This window comes from Terrapene carolina, unplaced genomic scaffold (assembly GCF_002925995.2).
Source record: "Terrapene carolina triunguis isolate 2854851 unplaced genomic scaffold, T_m_triunguis-2.0 Scaffold789, whole genome shotgun sequence".
Taxonomy (NCBI): domain Eukaryota; kingdom Metazoa; phylum Chordata; order Testudines; family Emydidae; genus Terrapene; species Terrapene triunguis.
Window position 1 is genome coordinate 7,834,997 of NW_020665140.1, and position 15,923 is coordinate 7,850,919.

The 15,923-nt window shown below is 41.6% G+C and overlaps 1 protein-coding gene across 2 annotated transcripts in view; it reads right to left on the bottom strand.

Annotated features, from left to right (window-relative positions):
* ARHGAP24 (Rho GTPase activating protein 24) overlaps positions 1-15,923 on the bottom strand; it is a 333,812-nt gene that overhangs the window by 155,677 nt on the left and 162,212 nt on the right. The window lies entirely within an intron of this gene.

The following is a 15,923-nucleotide window of genomic DNA, read 5'->3' on the forward strand; positions in this document are numbered from 1 at the left end:
TTGAAGCTGTCAGTATGGACGGACTACAGCGCTTTCCCTACTGCGCTCTACGAAGGCTGGTTTAACTCAAAGCACTCTACATCTGCAAGTGTAGCCATGCCCTTTGGAAGTAACCTCCAGAGAGCAGGAGAAGGTCAGGAGAATTTAGGAGACCAATCCATACTTCTGCCTTGATACAAGGCATGAATCTGTAACTTCAAGTGCAGGGCAGCCGCAGTCTCCGCCCTTTCCTTTGTACTAAGGGCCTAGGGGAAGAACCCCTGACAGGGGTCCATCATAGCAAAAATTGTGCATAATGATTCATTTCTTACACAACTGTAGAAACTCTAAACAATGAGTGGGATATTAGCACAGATAGCCATCAGTGCAAGACTTAGGATACAGATCTAGGACCAACAACAAAGATAGCTTTAAAAACCAATAGTGGCAATTTCAAGTCAATCTGCCATTTTATAGACAACCAGTGTAAAAAAACCCACAGAGTTGGCATAATGCAATCACAATATCTCAAACCAGGGAGAAACCGTGCCATTGCACTGTGAAGCATCTATAAACACAACAACCCTGCCAAGAGGGATTACAATCTGTAAGCCTCACGGTTGCAAGAGAATATGTTGCAGTTTTCAGTTGAAGGAGTGCAAGCCAACTGCACAAGCAGGTTCTGATGGAAAGGCCTTGATCAAACGGATGCCCAGATAATATACTTGACTCACCACTGCCCAATAACTCCTATCAACAAGTGAGCATATGAAAGAGAAGCGAGTCTCTTTATATAGATCAACTCTACCCAGTGAGACGTCTGTTTTCCCTGGGTTGAGGAGGAGGAAGGACTGTTACTTGTTACTTACACTGTTCAAGCATCTCTCTCTAATAAAGACCCAACTCTCAGAGTTCCCAAGCTAAATATACAAAGCAGTGAATCATCTGTGTACTATTCAGAAACGATCTCACCAAGAGGTATCATATACAAGCTTAATCATTTTTTGTTGAACTTAGAAAAAGGAAATATTTACCTGCCCATTGAGGCCTAGTAAGTCTTTGTAATATGCTTTAAATTCTTCAGATGAAAGGTGTGACAGAAATGCCACGCATCAACATATCAGAATTTAAATTGGTTCCTTGCCTTGCACTGGTCTGTTACCAGACTTCTATTTGCAGCTGTGAAGCCCAGGCACATTGCTCTTTAACACCATCTGTGGAGAAGTTTGTATGTTTTCTGACCTCTGTATATATCTAGCATTCTCCGGGCCAAAAGACAAATTCTCTAACTACCCATTAAACAAACCGCAGATGGATACTATTATTTTTTTAAATTGTTTGTCTAGGGAATGCAGCTAAACAATGCCCATTTAATTTAAATGGACAGTCCCAAAATAATAGTTGAGAGAGAAAAAATTTCTCCATCCAGATTTCAAAGAAAAGAAATGTTCAACTTGACCTAAATATGTTTGACATTATTAAAAAAAAGGAACATTCTCAGTCATTCAAAAGAAAGGTACCTTGAAAGTATATGTCATCTATTCACAGATGTTCCTCCAAAGCAAGCTCTTGCTTTAACTATTCCATTCAGTTAAAATTAAACTTTTAGTTCTCATGACAAGATGTACACTGCTAGCTTGTCTCTGAAAAGCAGTTGGATTTAAGCCACTCTTGTCTGTACTGTAGTTACTATTTAAAGGCTCAGAGGGAAGGGGGCTGGGGATGAATAAATCCTTGGTAGAGCTATTCTCTTCCTCTTTTTATAGCTTAGTCAATATCCCCTCTCCCTTGACACTTACAGGGGAGTGGGAACAGAAGGAATTATAGCCTAAATAAAGTAGTAGAGCAGCAAAGAAACTGTTCCTAATCTGGGAGAGTTCTTTAAAGCAATTATGCATTGTTCATAAGGCTTCCTGTAATACTTACTTATTTTAGATTATGACCCCAATATTTTAAATGTTATTCCTTAAATGTTGCCATATGTATGGCATTCATAATGTTATGATGTTAGCAGAGACCAAGGGTTGAATTGAAGTTTGTTATAAACTGAGGAACATTTTATATTAGAGTTGAAGAGAAGACATTTTTAATAACCATAAACTACTTTTTTCTTTATTAGTTGATTATATAATCAAAAATGTTAGAGCCTTCTCAAAATATTATTCATCATATGCACATGCTGGTTTATTACTGTAGGAGTGGTCTGTATGCTGGATTTCTGACAATTAAATAGCATCTTTAATCAGAAAAGTGATGTGAAACTTCACAATGGGATTCCATATTTTTTCTGCCTTCCATAATAGATGAGTTCAGTTAACAAAAATACTTTCATAACTGGCAGTGCTGTATGTGCCACATAGGATATGAAATATCAAGATGTTATTTCTGTATCATACTGTACTTCCTCACAAGTAACAAAGGCCCAAAATCCACAAAACACAAGTACAATGTACATAAAATCTCATGTTTCAGAGTAGCAGCCGTGTTAGTCTGTATGCGCAAAAAGAACAGGAGTACTTGTGGCACCTTAGAGACTAACAAATTTATTTGAGCATAAGCTTTCGTGGGCTACATCCCACTTCTTCGGATGCATAGAATGGAACATATATTGAGGAGATATATATACACACACACATACAGAGAGCATGAACAGGTGGGAGTTGTCTTACCAACTCTGAGAGGCCAATTAAGTAAGAGAAAAAAAACTTTTGAAGTTCTCATGATACAACTGCAGCACAACTGTATAATTGCATATGTATAGCTGCATGTATGTATACACTAAGACCATTAAAGTTAACTCGTCTTGCCTTGGTACCAATGGCAGAGCCAATGCACTGTAAGAGATTTCAGTCCTCTGTGTTACCGCTATCACAGCAGGACAACACTTAGGCAGCCTTAGTGATACATACACATATACACAGTCACTAGGTGTCACATTCAGTAAACTAGAACTAAAGTCAAAACTTTTCAAGTTTTAAAACTGAGGAAATTGGAAAAAAGGGGGAGAGAATATCAATGTTTTGTTGTTTTTTTTTTGCTATTCCTACCACAATTTTTGACCAACTTTAGAAATGGTCAAAATTCCACCCCCCTTTTATTTACAGTTCTAATACTACTGTAGTTAGCAATCTCCCTGGTTACCAAGAGCATATTATTTCTTATATTATAGCATCTAAAAATGTGCTAGATGCTTTAGAGAATACACTTAAAAATCAGATCCCCGGCCTCTAGAGTTGTAATTTTAATAATGGACTCAGTAAACAAATGAGGCTATTACACCAGGAAGGAGTGGGTTGAGAACAGACATGGTTTACAACTATGGATGTGTGAGAATATAGTTTCTCACTATACGCACACATACATTTTTGAGGTTTCATGGGTGTTTATACATAAACACACCTTAAAAAAAAAAGGCAATAACCTCTCCCTGCACCCTGGAACCCACCCAGAAACAGATGAATAAATCCAAGCTATCTCCCATAAGAGCTATTCACGTGCTTCCCACACACAGCTTAGTAACTGAATTCCGATCCAATCATCTGTTATATACAGAATGCTAGATTCTACCTTTTGCAGGTAGAGGCCCTCTGGAGCAAGAGTGGAGGGGCATCTTGCAGCCAGAGTGCCCAGGGAGATTCACTACCTTCCCCCTATCCAGGCACGCCTGTTCCCTTTTAACTGCTAGCTTTCAAAGAAGTATTAGAGGTCAAGGCCCAGCCAAATAATGGCTGTCCCCTATGTGGGGGTCCCTTGTGCCCATTTGTTTCCTTGTATATCCATATGAGAGCAATCCATAAACTGTCCCAGCAGTCTAAATACTCCAACTACCGTGTGTATTGCTCTTGCTTTCTAATATGCAGTGTATGTTTGCGTATTTCTCTCTATATCCTCTTCCCCTAACAAAAGGGTAATTCATGAAGTATGAACTTCAATACCTAGGAGAGGCCAAAGAGTGGATTTGTGTATATGAGAGAGAGAGAGAGAGAATGAATGAATGAATGAATGAATGAATACACAGTGGTGCACTATAAAAGTTTTCACAGCACAAGTTTGGGATGGGCACATTACTCATAGAACCATAGAAGATTAGGGTTGGAAGAGACCAGGAGGTCATCTAGTCCAACCCCCTGCTCAAAGCAGGACCAACCCCAACTAAATCATCCCAGCCAGGGCTTTGTCAAGCCAGGCCTTAAAAACCTCCCTAGGTAACCCATTCCAGTGCTTCACCACCCTCTTAGTGAAATAGTGTTTCCTAATATCCAACCTAGATCTCCCCCACTGCAACTTGAGACCATTGCTCCTTGTTCTGTCATCTGCCACCACTGAGAACAGCCGAGCTCCATCCTCTTTGGAACCCCCCTTCAGGTAGTTGAAGGCTGCTATCAAATCCCCCCTCACTCTTCTCTTCTGCAGACTAAATAAGCCCAGTTCCCTCAGCCTCTCCTCATAAGTCATGTGCCCCAGACCCCTAATAATTTTCGTTGCCCTCCACTGGACTCTTTCCAATTTGTCCACACCCTTCTTGTAGTGGGGAGCCCAAAGCTGGATGCAATACTCCAGATGTGGCCTCACCAGTGCTGAATAGAGAGGAATAATCACTTCCCTTGATCTGCTAGCAATGCTCCTACTAATGCAGCCCAATATGCCATTAGCCTTCTTGGCAACAAGGGCACACTATTGATTCATATCCAGCTTCTCGTCCACTGTCATCCCTGGGTCCTTTTCTGCAGAACTGCCGCTTAGCCAGTTGGTCCCCAGGTTGTAGCAGTGCATGGGATTCTTCCGTCTTAAGTGCAGGACTCTGCTCTTGTCCTTGTTGAACCTCAGATTTCTTTTGGCCCAATCTTCCAATTTGTCTAGATCACTCTGGACCCTATCCCTACCCTCCAATGTATCTACCCCCCCCCCCAGCTTAGTGTCATCCACGAACTTGCTAAGGGTGCAATCTATCCCATGATCCAGATCATTAATGAAGATGTTGAACAAAACCAGCCCCAGGACCGACCCCTGGGGCACTCCACTTGATACCAGCTGCCAACTAGACATCGAGCCGTTGACCACTACCCATTGAGCCTGACAATCTAGCCAGCTTTCTATTCACATTATAGTCAATTCATCCAATCCATACTTTTTTAACTTGCTGGCAAGAATACGGTGGGAGACTGTATCAAAAGCTTTGCTAAAGTCAAGATATATTAATTACGTCCACCGCTTTCCCCATATCCACAGAGCCAGTTATCTCATCATACTCATGAGTGGAAAAGCCACAAGTAATGCAGGCCATCTCGAAGGAGTGCTGATAAAATCTTGATACTACCTCATACAAATATGTATCCTATATGCACTGCATGTGTTACAGAAAAACCATGTTACAGATGTTTTAGGAAGTTCAAAAATTTTAACTATTCTTTGTATCTCTCTACATGTAAAGGCAGTTGCCTTATTTACCAGGAATCCAAATATACAGGGCTGAGGGGGCACCAGAATCTCCTCAAAAATTACCTATAGATATCATGACTTAATATGTCAGAACCTTCCACCACTAGAAACAAGTGCTGTCATGTCTCCCCTCCTCCCCCACAGTTGGGACACTTACGTTCACAGGTTCACATTTTCCATTTCTAGCCCTGCAATCTCCTCAACTATCAGACCTTGAACTCATCAGTACCAAATGGAATATGCCTGTCCTAGGAAGGTGTAATTATGGTTGGGAGGGGGGACAACTGGGAGAAAAGAGGGATGCATTTCTGCAGTAGGCTGATTTTCCATTTCTAGCCCTGCAAGCTCCTCAACTATCAGACCTTGAACTCATCAGTACCAAATGGAATAGGCCTGTCCTAGGAAGGTGTAATTATGGTTGGGAGGGGGGACAACTGGGAGAAAAGAGGGATGCATTTCTGCAGTAGGCTGATTTAAAAAAAAAAACACAATGCCATCTATTTTAAGTTGCTTGGAGTTTTGAGAATGTTAGCATAAGCCTCAGGGGAGATGGATTAGTGAGAAGGGAGCAAGTTAAGTGGTCAAAAGTGCCTGATAAATCCAGTTATCATATGATGCTGCTATTTATCTCTGGGACAGCACCTCCACATATTGTAGCGTATTGCTTATACATATATATGCCCTCTCTAATATGTTAAACCCATTTTCTTTGTTTCACACTGACAGCAGCCTTGAAATTCTGAGTTCAGATTAAAAGTTCATTCTTGACTGTCTCCTAGACACTTTCTCACATATGGTATGAAAGACCAGTTAGTGTTCCAGGGCTATTAGTAGAGGAGTCTCTTCAGAAACTCAGGAAGGAGTAAAGCAGAGAGGCTTGTCCTTGATCTATTTCCAAATTTATTTTTACATATTGTTCGTATTGCAGTAGCACATAAAAGCTCTGTCCAAGACTAGGTCTCCACTGTTCTCTGCAATGTACACCCACAACCTAAACATAGCCTCTGCCCGAAAGATTTTACTGTCTAATATTTATGATATAACTTTGTGGTGAGGGGGTTGAAATTTGAAATGTAGCATCATGTTAAATGCAAAGGGGAAAATTATTTTTTTAAACTTTAGGGCCAGTTAGTTGGCCTCCAGTAAGGCTGCTTTGCAAAGCTCTGGCAACATAAACCAGGCTTAAATTTGCCTGGCATAGAAGAATTCCGAGTGTATAAACAGCTCTGTGCCATCTCCTGCCAACCTGCTCACCCCCACCCCAGGTACCACGGGAAAAGGGCATAGTACTCTGGTTATTATAGAATCATAGAATATGACGGTTAGAAGGGACCTCAGGAGGTCATCTAGTCCAACCCCCTGCTCAAAGCAGGACCAATACCCAGACAGATTTTTGCCCCAGATCCCTAAATGGCCCCCTCCAGGATTGAACTCACAACCCTGGGTTTAGGAGGCCAATGCTCAAACCACTGAGCTATCCTTCCCCCCTTGGCAGCTAGAGTGGTCCTTTGGGGTTTAATGCAAAGGACACAACTTAGATCAACCCTGAGGCTGTCCGAAGTTGCTTCTTGGGACAGGACGCAGGCCCTGATGAAGCAGGGAGTAATAAAGATAGCTCGATAGCCACCTTTGCAATCTCTTCTCCAAAGCTATACAATAAACCCAAGTGTCCAGTTCCGATAATATGTCCTGTTTTATATCTGTACAATGCATTTTATATGGTGTTTATAATATGTATCTAGGGATTTTTCATAATGCATACACCCATTCTGCAAAGCGTTGTGTCAAAGAGTCTCTAAAATTGGTCTGTTTTTCACATAATAAACCATAATGGCCCCAAAGAAACAATTCTGGTCTATTGTGTAAATGCAGCTGTGAGGCATGGGCAGTATGGTCCCTGTGCTACCATTTCTTATTAATATTTTGTTGAACAAAATTAATAGATGCAGCTTAGGAAGAATAGCTTGAAATTTAAGTTTAAAAACAAACTGTTTTTCAATAAATCAGTTAAAAACAAAGCTTTATAATTTGAAGTCATAGTTACTGTTGTTCTGTTATCGTTTGCAGTCATTTTAAAACAGTCAAGCTTGAATTTCCTGGTCCAAATCTGCAGCCCCTATTTTACCTCACTTCCATTTTTACAGATGAAAAATAGCAGAAGCAAATAACTTCAGGCAAAGCTTTATGCTTGCAATTATTTGTGTCTTCAATATTAATCACATAGATATTTTAGTCCCTGACTGCACTGTCAAGTTAGTAATAGGGACATCCAAATAACAATTTGTGCCCATAAATAATTGCACCCACAAAACCATGCCCACAATTATTCATACCTACAAAAATGGAGACCGGTAACTGAAAATATAGCACTATAGGTTAAATTTTGCTTTCAAATCAAAAATCTAACTTTGGGGAAATATGGATTTAGATCGGCAATCAAACCATGCACTTATGACCCATTTCTATTGTAAATCAAGATGTTTTTTCAAACACCAATATCTTCATAGGCAAATCTCCTACATTAAAAGCATTTCTAGTTTTATTTGCTGAAGAAAGACTGATTCAGAGAAGTATTTGGGTGAAATGAAGGTAAACTTTAGGTAATAGTGAACATGATTCTCTAGGGATGCATTTTCTCCTGCTAGGTTCTCAGCCTTGGTTCCTATCTTGGGGGCTTGATATCTGCACCTCCCCAGAAATAAACACAAGCAGGTACACCTCTTGATATAACACAACCCGATATAACACGAATTCGGATATAATGCGGTAAAGCAGTGCTCCAGGGGGGCAGGGCTGCACACTCCGGTGGATCAAAGCAAGTTCAATATAACGCGGTTTCACCAATAATGCGGTAAGATTTTTTGGCTCCCGAGGACAGCGTTATATCGAGGTAAAGGTGTATACTTAACTGACCTGCTTTTAAAATCAGAAAACAGGCATGCAGGTGAGATTGCTGATTCTGAAGGATACATGACAATGGGCAACCATTTCTTGGGAGTGCATAATCAATTCTTCAAGGTGGTATCCCTAGGGTTGATGACCCCCATAAAAATTAGTATGTTTCCTCTTAAGGTTATTTTTTTAATGGGATTTTATATAATTTTTGTTAATGAAATAAAGAAGTATTTTCTTTCAAGATTCCCACCAGATTATGAGAATGAAGCAGTTGCACAAAATGGAAAGAGTAGCAGAACGTGTGAAACATTATTCTTTGCAGTTTGCATACAATGACTCAAAACTGTGGGAAAAACACATTGACATCAGCTATCATGCTCAAGCAAAGCAGATTTTGATTATGCTTTCTGTTTTTCAGTGCCAAATGGCAGAGGGAGGACATCCAATCTTATGCTATGAAACAGAATGGGATACACACATGAAGAAGGAGAAGCATTTTCCAGGTGGTATGGAAAAACTGGTCTATGGGATTTCCAAACTGGAAATAGCACATTGTCAATTTTTAGTGGAAAATCCAGCTATCCTATCCATCATTTTCTTCTTTCAATTTTTATGCTTAAACTTAATCCATAAAACCCATGCTGCTCCCTACCCACAGTTTCAACAAAATATGCCAAGAAAACATGGTGTCACTACCTTCAATATTGCTGATGTGTATAGTCCAGAAATACAATCAATGTATATATAAATGCAACAACCACTCACTCTCCAACAATGAAAGGAATGTGATCACATGGAATAATGGTAACATCACTTTCAGATCTTTGGGAGAGGAGGGGGAAAGAGGAAGAGAAAACATGGTGGTGTCAGGGTCTCTTAGTTGCAGCAAGTCTCAAGTATAAAATGAAGATTCTCATTTACCTGGTTCAAAACCATTTCAATTGCAAGAATCGAAGTGAACACGAAGCTTGTAACATCCCCTCCCATTCACTAATATCTGTTCATTAACCAATCAAAAATGAGTTGTGAATTGCTTATATCATGACATCAGACAACATATGACAGATTAAGGGGCAGTTGTAAAAAAGTTTGTATATATTTATATACAAAACCAATCAAAACCCAAATATTTACACATATATAAACAACTGTATACCTTTGACTGTCTCCCTCTTCATCTTTCCTGTGCTGTGTTGTCATCTGCACTGAGTCTGAGCCTGGGTTTACACTGCAGTGTAGACATGCCTTAGGTTGCATCTACGCTATGATTAAGGGTGTGATTCCCCTGCTAATATGCACACACTCACGCTAGCTCTCATCAAGGAAGTATGAGTATAAAGAGTGCCCCCGTGGTATCCTGAAACCAGTGTGTATGTACTAGTATGGCTCAGCCCTGCCTCCTCTGCTGCTATCTGTGCTGCCGTGGTTACACTTCTATTTGTACTCATGTTAGCTTGATGCGAGCTAGCGCGTGTATGTGTACATGAGCAGGGGACTCACACCCCTAATTCATAGTGTAGATGCAAATCCAGGCTCAAGCCCATCTACACACAATTCTAACTCAGTCCCAAGCTTGGGCCCCAGGACCCTGCATGGGTGCAGAGTTTGAGCCCAGGTCTCACAGCGGTTCAGGTTCAAACTCCATCTTTTTGCAGTGTGGACACAGTTTGGACCCAGGACCCCTAGTCCTGGTCCTGAGAGTCCTGCCAATGTGACCCCACAATCTCATGGGAGGAAGTTCTGTGTCCTTTCTATCCCAAGACTGGCCAATCAACTCCCAGGAAACAGAAGCCAACCCCTGGTAAAAGGGTGTTTAACCCTTTTATTTTGTTCTGACTACTGAGCTGCAAGCAGAGTGAACCTCTTCCTGTGTTTGTAATGGCCACCTACACAAATAAGTCCTTTGCCAAGTGCACTGCTAGCTGACCACAGGAGCACAGCCAGCTTTTGGTTAATCCCTGGTGTGAGGCAAGCAAACAGTTCGACTTGAGCAAGAGTTCCAGGAATGACCATGGGTACCAGCTAATAGCCAAGAAGCTAGCAGCATTAGAGATTCACCAAACCAGCGAGCAGTGCAGGGAGCAGATTAACTCTCTCAAGACCAACTACTGGAACACCAGAGATAAGAACAGCTTTTTGTACCTTTCTGTGAGCACCAACTGTGAACAAACAGTAACAGGAATCATGAGGCACACGGACAGATTAGATTTCTGTTTCTTTGTGGTTCTTTTATGCTTATCACTGGTTTGTTTTATATCTCAACCCATTTGAGGAAACCTTGGGAACCATAACAGCAAAGATTAGGTTTATTCCCTTCACACTTTCACAGAACTCACGGCATCCTGGGAATTGTAGGTCCTGTACTCAAAGCTACAGGAACCACCTAAGAATAAATGTACAAAAACAAACTGGGGTAGCTATCTGCACCTAGCTAGATACAACACTGTCTGGGAACACTACAACATAGCAGGGAACTCATTGCCATCCTGCCCCTCTTCTGAGGAGTTTGACCGGGTATTACACTGAGCCATCAGTGCTTCATGACAGCCTGGTCAGCCAGGACAGTGACCTTCTCATCCCTGAATCCAGTACAGGACTAGAAGGCAGCTAGCAAGTGCCAGATGCAGCTGCCGAAGTGACTCTTGTACTCAAACCAGTTTCTGAGGCGGCTTTGCTGCCGGAGAAGCTGCAGCAAGTTCTGGGTTCTTACCTGGAGGAACATTTTGATGACCCCCATAGGAACTGCCCACGCCAGAGCCAGCATCAGAAAGACAAAAGGCAGAAGCAGCCCCTGAACTCGGTAAGTTTCTAGCTCCATGTTTTTTGTTGTTAATATACGAATGAGAGGGTGTGACGTTACACCCCATATTCTTCATAGAAATATGAATATGGTATAACAAAGATATACTTTATGCAAGATGGTCTTGTAAGATATCATTTACACTTTAACGTCACTGCCCCTTTTGCCCCGCTCCCCCACCAGGGCTGCCAATGGGGGTGGGAGAGGAAGAAAGGGGCAGCTGCTCCGGGGCCCAACCATTTGAAAGGGCCCAAGGCTTCCAGCCGCTGTGCGCCCTTTAAATCGCTGCAAGAGCCCCAGGCAGCACGGGCGGGCTGGCTGGGGGAGCTGAGCCCCAGCCCTGCCCTTCCACCTGAGGCCCTGCCCCTTCCACGGGCCCGGAGCCCAGCCCCCTGTACCGGTAAATCTTTTATATTACTTTCATGCCATGCCATATAAATCAGGCACACCACGACATAATGAAGTGCCTGTAAACAGAAAACTGTCCAGAGTACGTGCATGTGTCTGAAGTACGGCCGGGGGTTTATATGCAGTCCAGAAATGGACCAGGGGAGGGACGGAATGGCTGTTAGTTCTTTGAGAGCACGTATTATTGTGTCTGTTTTCATGGAGTCCCTGGGTCGATGCATTCAGAGCAGCCTACGTCGGGAGCTGTATGGAAGCAGTCATCCATGTGGACACAAATGCACCCAATCTTTGCCATGAGACAAGAAAGCCTCAGATATTGTGGAAGCTATTGTGGGTGTTGGCCCATTTACTGCCAAAAGATTTAAGGAAAGATATCCATGAAGGATACCATGAGGAGACACTAGCTCTAGAAACTAGTTGCCCACTGTAAATTAAGCAACAGAGGGTCCTGTGGCACCTTTGAGACTAATAGAAGTATTGGGAGCATAAGCTTTCGTGGGTAAGAACCTCACTTCTTCAGATGCAAGTAATGGAAATCTCCAGAGGCAGGTATAAATCAGTGTGGAGATAACGAGGTTAGTTCAATCAGGGAGGGTGAGGTGCTCTGCTAGCAGTTGAGGTGTGAACACCAAGGGAGGAGAAACTGCTTCTGTAGTTGGATAGCCATTCACAGTCTTTGTTTAATCCTGTTCTGATGGTGTCAAATTTGCAAATGAACTGGAGCTCAGCAGTTTCTCTTTGGAGTCTGGTCCTGAAGTTTTTTTGCTGTAAGATGGCTACCTTTACATCTGCTATTGTGTGGCCAGGGAGGTTGAAGTGTTCTCCTACAGGTTTTTGTATATTGCCATTCCTGATATCTGACTTGTGTCCATTTATCCTCTTGCGTAGTGACTGTCCAGTTTGGCCAATGTACATAGCAGAGGGGCATTGCTGGCATATATAACATTGGTGGACGTGCAGGTGAATGAGCCGGTGATGTTGTAGCTGATCTGGTTAGGTCCTGTGATGGTGTTGCTGGTGTAGATATGTGGGCAGAGTTGGCATCGAGGTTTGTTGCATGGGTTGGTTCTTACCCATGAAAGCTTATGCTCCCAATACTTCTGTTAGTCTCAAAGGTGCCACAGGACCCTCTGTTGCTTTTTACAGATTCAGACTAACACGGCTACCCCTCTGATACTGTAAATTAAGTTATCACCACTACTTGCAAAACTTACTCAATTCCATCTACAATGTCCCAGAGCAGAAGTTTTTGAAAAGTTTGAGGGAAGTCTGACGTGGCATTTTAGAGTTAGGAGAGTTTTTAAAATTAGGTGTTTTCCATTTCTTGGAAAGGTTCCTAATGTTTATTTGGCTTGTCACAACTCAAATAGCACTTGGCATAGAACATCCAAATTTGTCTTATTCTGTCGGTTTTAATGACTACTGGTGGCTTCCACTGCAGCTTTACAAGAATGGGGAGGGTTAATTAGTTAGGGTCAGATTCTGCTGGGCCCCCATGAACATGAACAGGAAGGAACGGGTAAGTAGCTTCCTCATTCAGACAGCCCAGGCAAACACCAGACAGAACTGCAGTCTTTTCCACTGGGGAACAGCATCCCAACGGGGTTGATTCACAGGTTGTAAGGCCAAAAGGGGCCACTCTAATAATCTAGTCGGATTCCTACATAACACAGACCTTAGGACGTCCCTGAATTAACTCCTGTTCGAACTGATGCATAGCTTTTAGGCAACATCTACACTATGAACCAGGGGTGTGATTCCCAGCTCACGCAGACATACTTGCGCTCGTTCTCATCAAACTAGAACACAATTTGTAGCATGTTAGCTTGATGAGAGCTGGCATGAGTACAAGCTGGGAGTCACACCTCTGGTCATAGGGTAGACTTTCCCTGAAAAAACTTCCAGTCTTGATTTAAAAATTTCCAGCAATGGAATCCACCACTACCCATGGTAAGTTATGCAAATGGTTAATTCCCCTCGCTGTTAAAAATGTTCATCTTCTCTCTACTCCAAATGTCTGTTGCCTTAACTTCCAGTCATTAGATTTTGCTCAATTGAAGAGCCCTCTATTGTCAAATTTTTGTTTCCTGTGTAGGTACATATTATAGACTGACATCAAGTCACCTCAGAGATGGCCAGCGGTGAAGCAGAGCTGGCTAGAACTGTGCAGAACCCAGAGAAATATTAGAAGTCTCTAAAAATGACCTTAAATAGCTTTTCTTTACCTAAAAATGTTAAAAGTCCTTTATCAGGGCCCTTTCAGGACTACAGGTAAGTCCTATATATCAACTTGACTGCCACTCTCCCTTCCTATTAGTACAGCGCCTTAATCAAATACCAGTGAAATCAATAGGAGTCTTTCCATTGACTTCAGTGACCTTTCGATCAGGCTCACGAAACCCCCCATTTCTAATCCTACAGAGCAAGAAGTTGGGACACATATATGTGTAAGAAATCTGTGCATGACTGAATCTTGTCTGTCCTGCGCTTAGGCCTGATGTAGTCTGAGAGTAAAGAAAACAACACTGATCTGGCAAATGTTTTTAATAATGGTGACTAATGGAGACACAATAAAGGTCTTTCTCCTGGGACCTCATTTCATCATCACAAACCTGTTGTTCAACTAATTAGTGGAGCAGTACCCTGTGTTACTTTGAAGGAAATACAGGTAGATTTTCAAAAGTGCCTTAGTGACTTTCAGTGGGACTTATGCTCTTAAGTCACCTAGGCACTTTTGAAAATGCCACCCACAGTCTCCCATAGCACCAGTTCTACAGTAAACAGAATTTGAATAATGGGAGTCAGTTCACTTTAATTCATTCACCCTCTCATTAGTAATTGAAAACAACAATTTTCTCTTAGATGTAGCTTGTAAATGATGTAAACACCTCAGTGCTAACAATGTCTCTGCTCTCTACACTGAATCAATACCACATCAGCAGTGAAAAGACCTGCATCAAATCACTGCGATGTCTGGTTAATGGTATTGGCAAGGGTTATCTCAGTACACGGATGGAAAGGTCAAAACGAAATTACCTTGGATCAATCACAATATTATTGCCTGGGAAAGTGTTCCATCGATTGTGTAAGTTTTCTTTTATGGACTCCCATATCTTTTAATGCTTTGAGTACAAAAGCATAAACCAACAATAGAAGCTTTCCACACTAATGCTTGAAACTAAAGATAAACAAGTACTGCAAAGAAAGGTGGCTTCTTGATGATAAACTTCAATTAAAGCAAGAAAGTGATATAAACGGGGCTAATGGTGCATGTGTGTTTATATGAGAGAGAGGGCTGAACGCTCAGATGCAGCTGGGGGGGGTGGGTTTGTAAGCAAAAATGGCTTTATGTCACCTTTATGTCCCTTCAAGCAGCTGTCACTACACCAGCTGAGAATTCCCCAACACCAAAGGAATCCCCAACCAGATGATCAATCTGGTTTTCTGCAAGTTTTCCACTACCGGAAGGGAAGCAGGCAGAATGTCAGCCAGGATCTGACACAGTGATCTGAATGAACTGTTGGTTTATGAGCTTCTCAAGATTCTGTTCTAAAAGCTGCTGAGCTCATTTATTCGCCTGTGAGACTTACGATAAACACCATTGTGAAAAGTTGCCATTTTCCCCTCAATAAACAATACTTACTAGCAGATACAGGATAGGGTAAAAATTGATGCCTAAAGTTAGGCTCCTAGAGTTCACACATGGGCACCTAAATTAGTGGCCTAATTTTAAAACATGCTGAGAATCCAGGAGATCCTCTAAGTTTTGTTTGACACCCATTTTTCAAACTCTTGGCCAGTCATTTTTTGAGAGAGAATGGTCAAAAAGAGGGTAAGTTTGGATGATTCCACATTTAACTGCTCATTCATCATTCTCCTGTGACATAAGCGTCTCCTATGATCACACCTTGGATTGATTTCTTAGTTCAGACTGTATCTTAGTTTGTGAACACAGCTCTGCCTATGGTTTCCCAGTTATTCCATTAGTACTGAAGTGAATCTAATCACTTTGCCATGAATCGTTGAGCTAATAGGTTTTATTGTCTAGGAAGTACTGGGAACAGCTGTTTATTTTAGTGCCATTTAAAGTCATTAAATAGCTGTTACTAAATCATTTTGGGGAAAAAATGTTAAAAGATCTGAACTTTGGGAGTGGGAAGCATGGTATACATAATTTTTTGCTTGCTTTTATTCAGTTTCCTGCCATTAAAGGAATGTTATAATTGTATCACTGGATGAGTCTACCAAAAGCCAGTGATTTTCTCATGCATGAAGCTCTATATAAACATATAACCTTATTAGATGTAGGATAAGAACACGATCATTTTATTTATCAGTATTAATTCCTTGAAAGCTACAAGCAGTAGAAATTCAAGTGTCACAAGACTTTCAACAGCTCAAT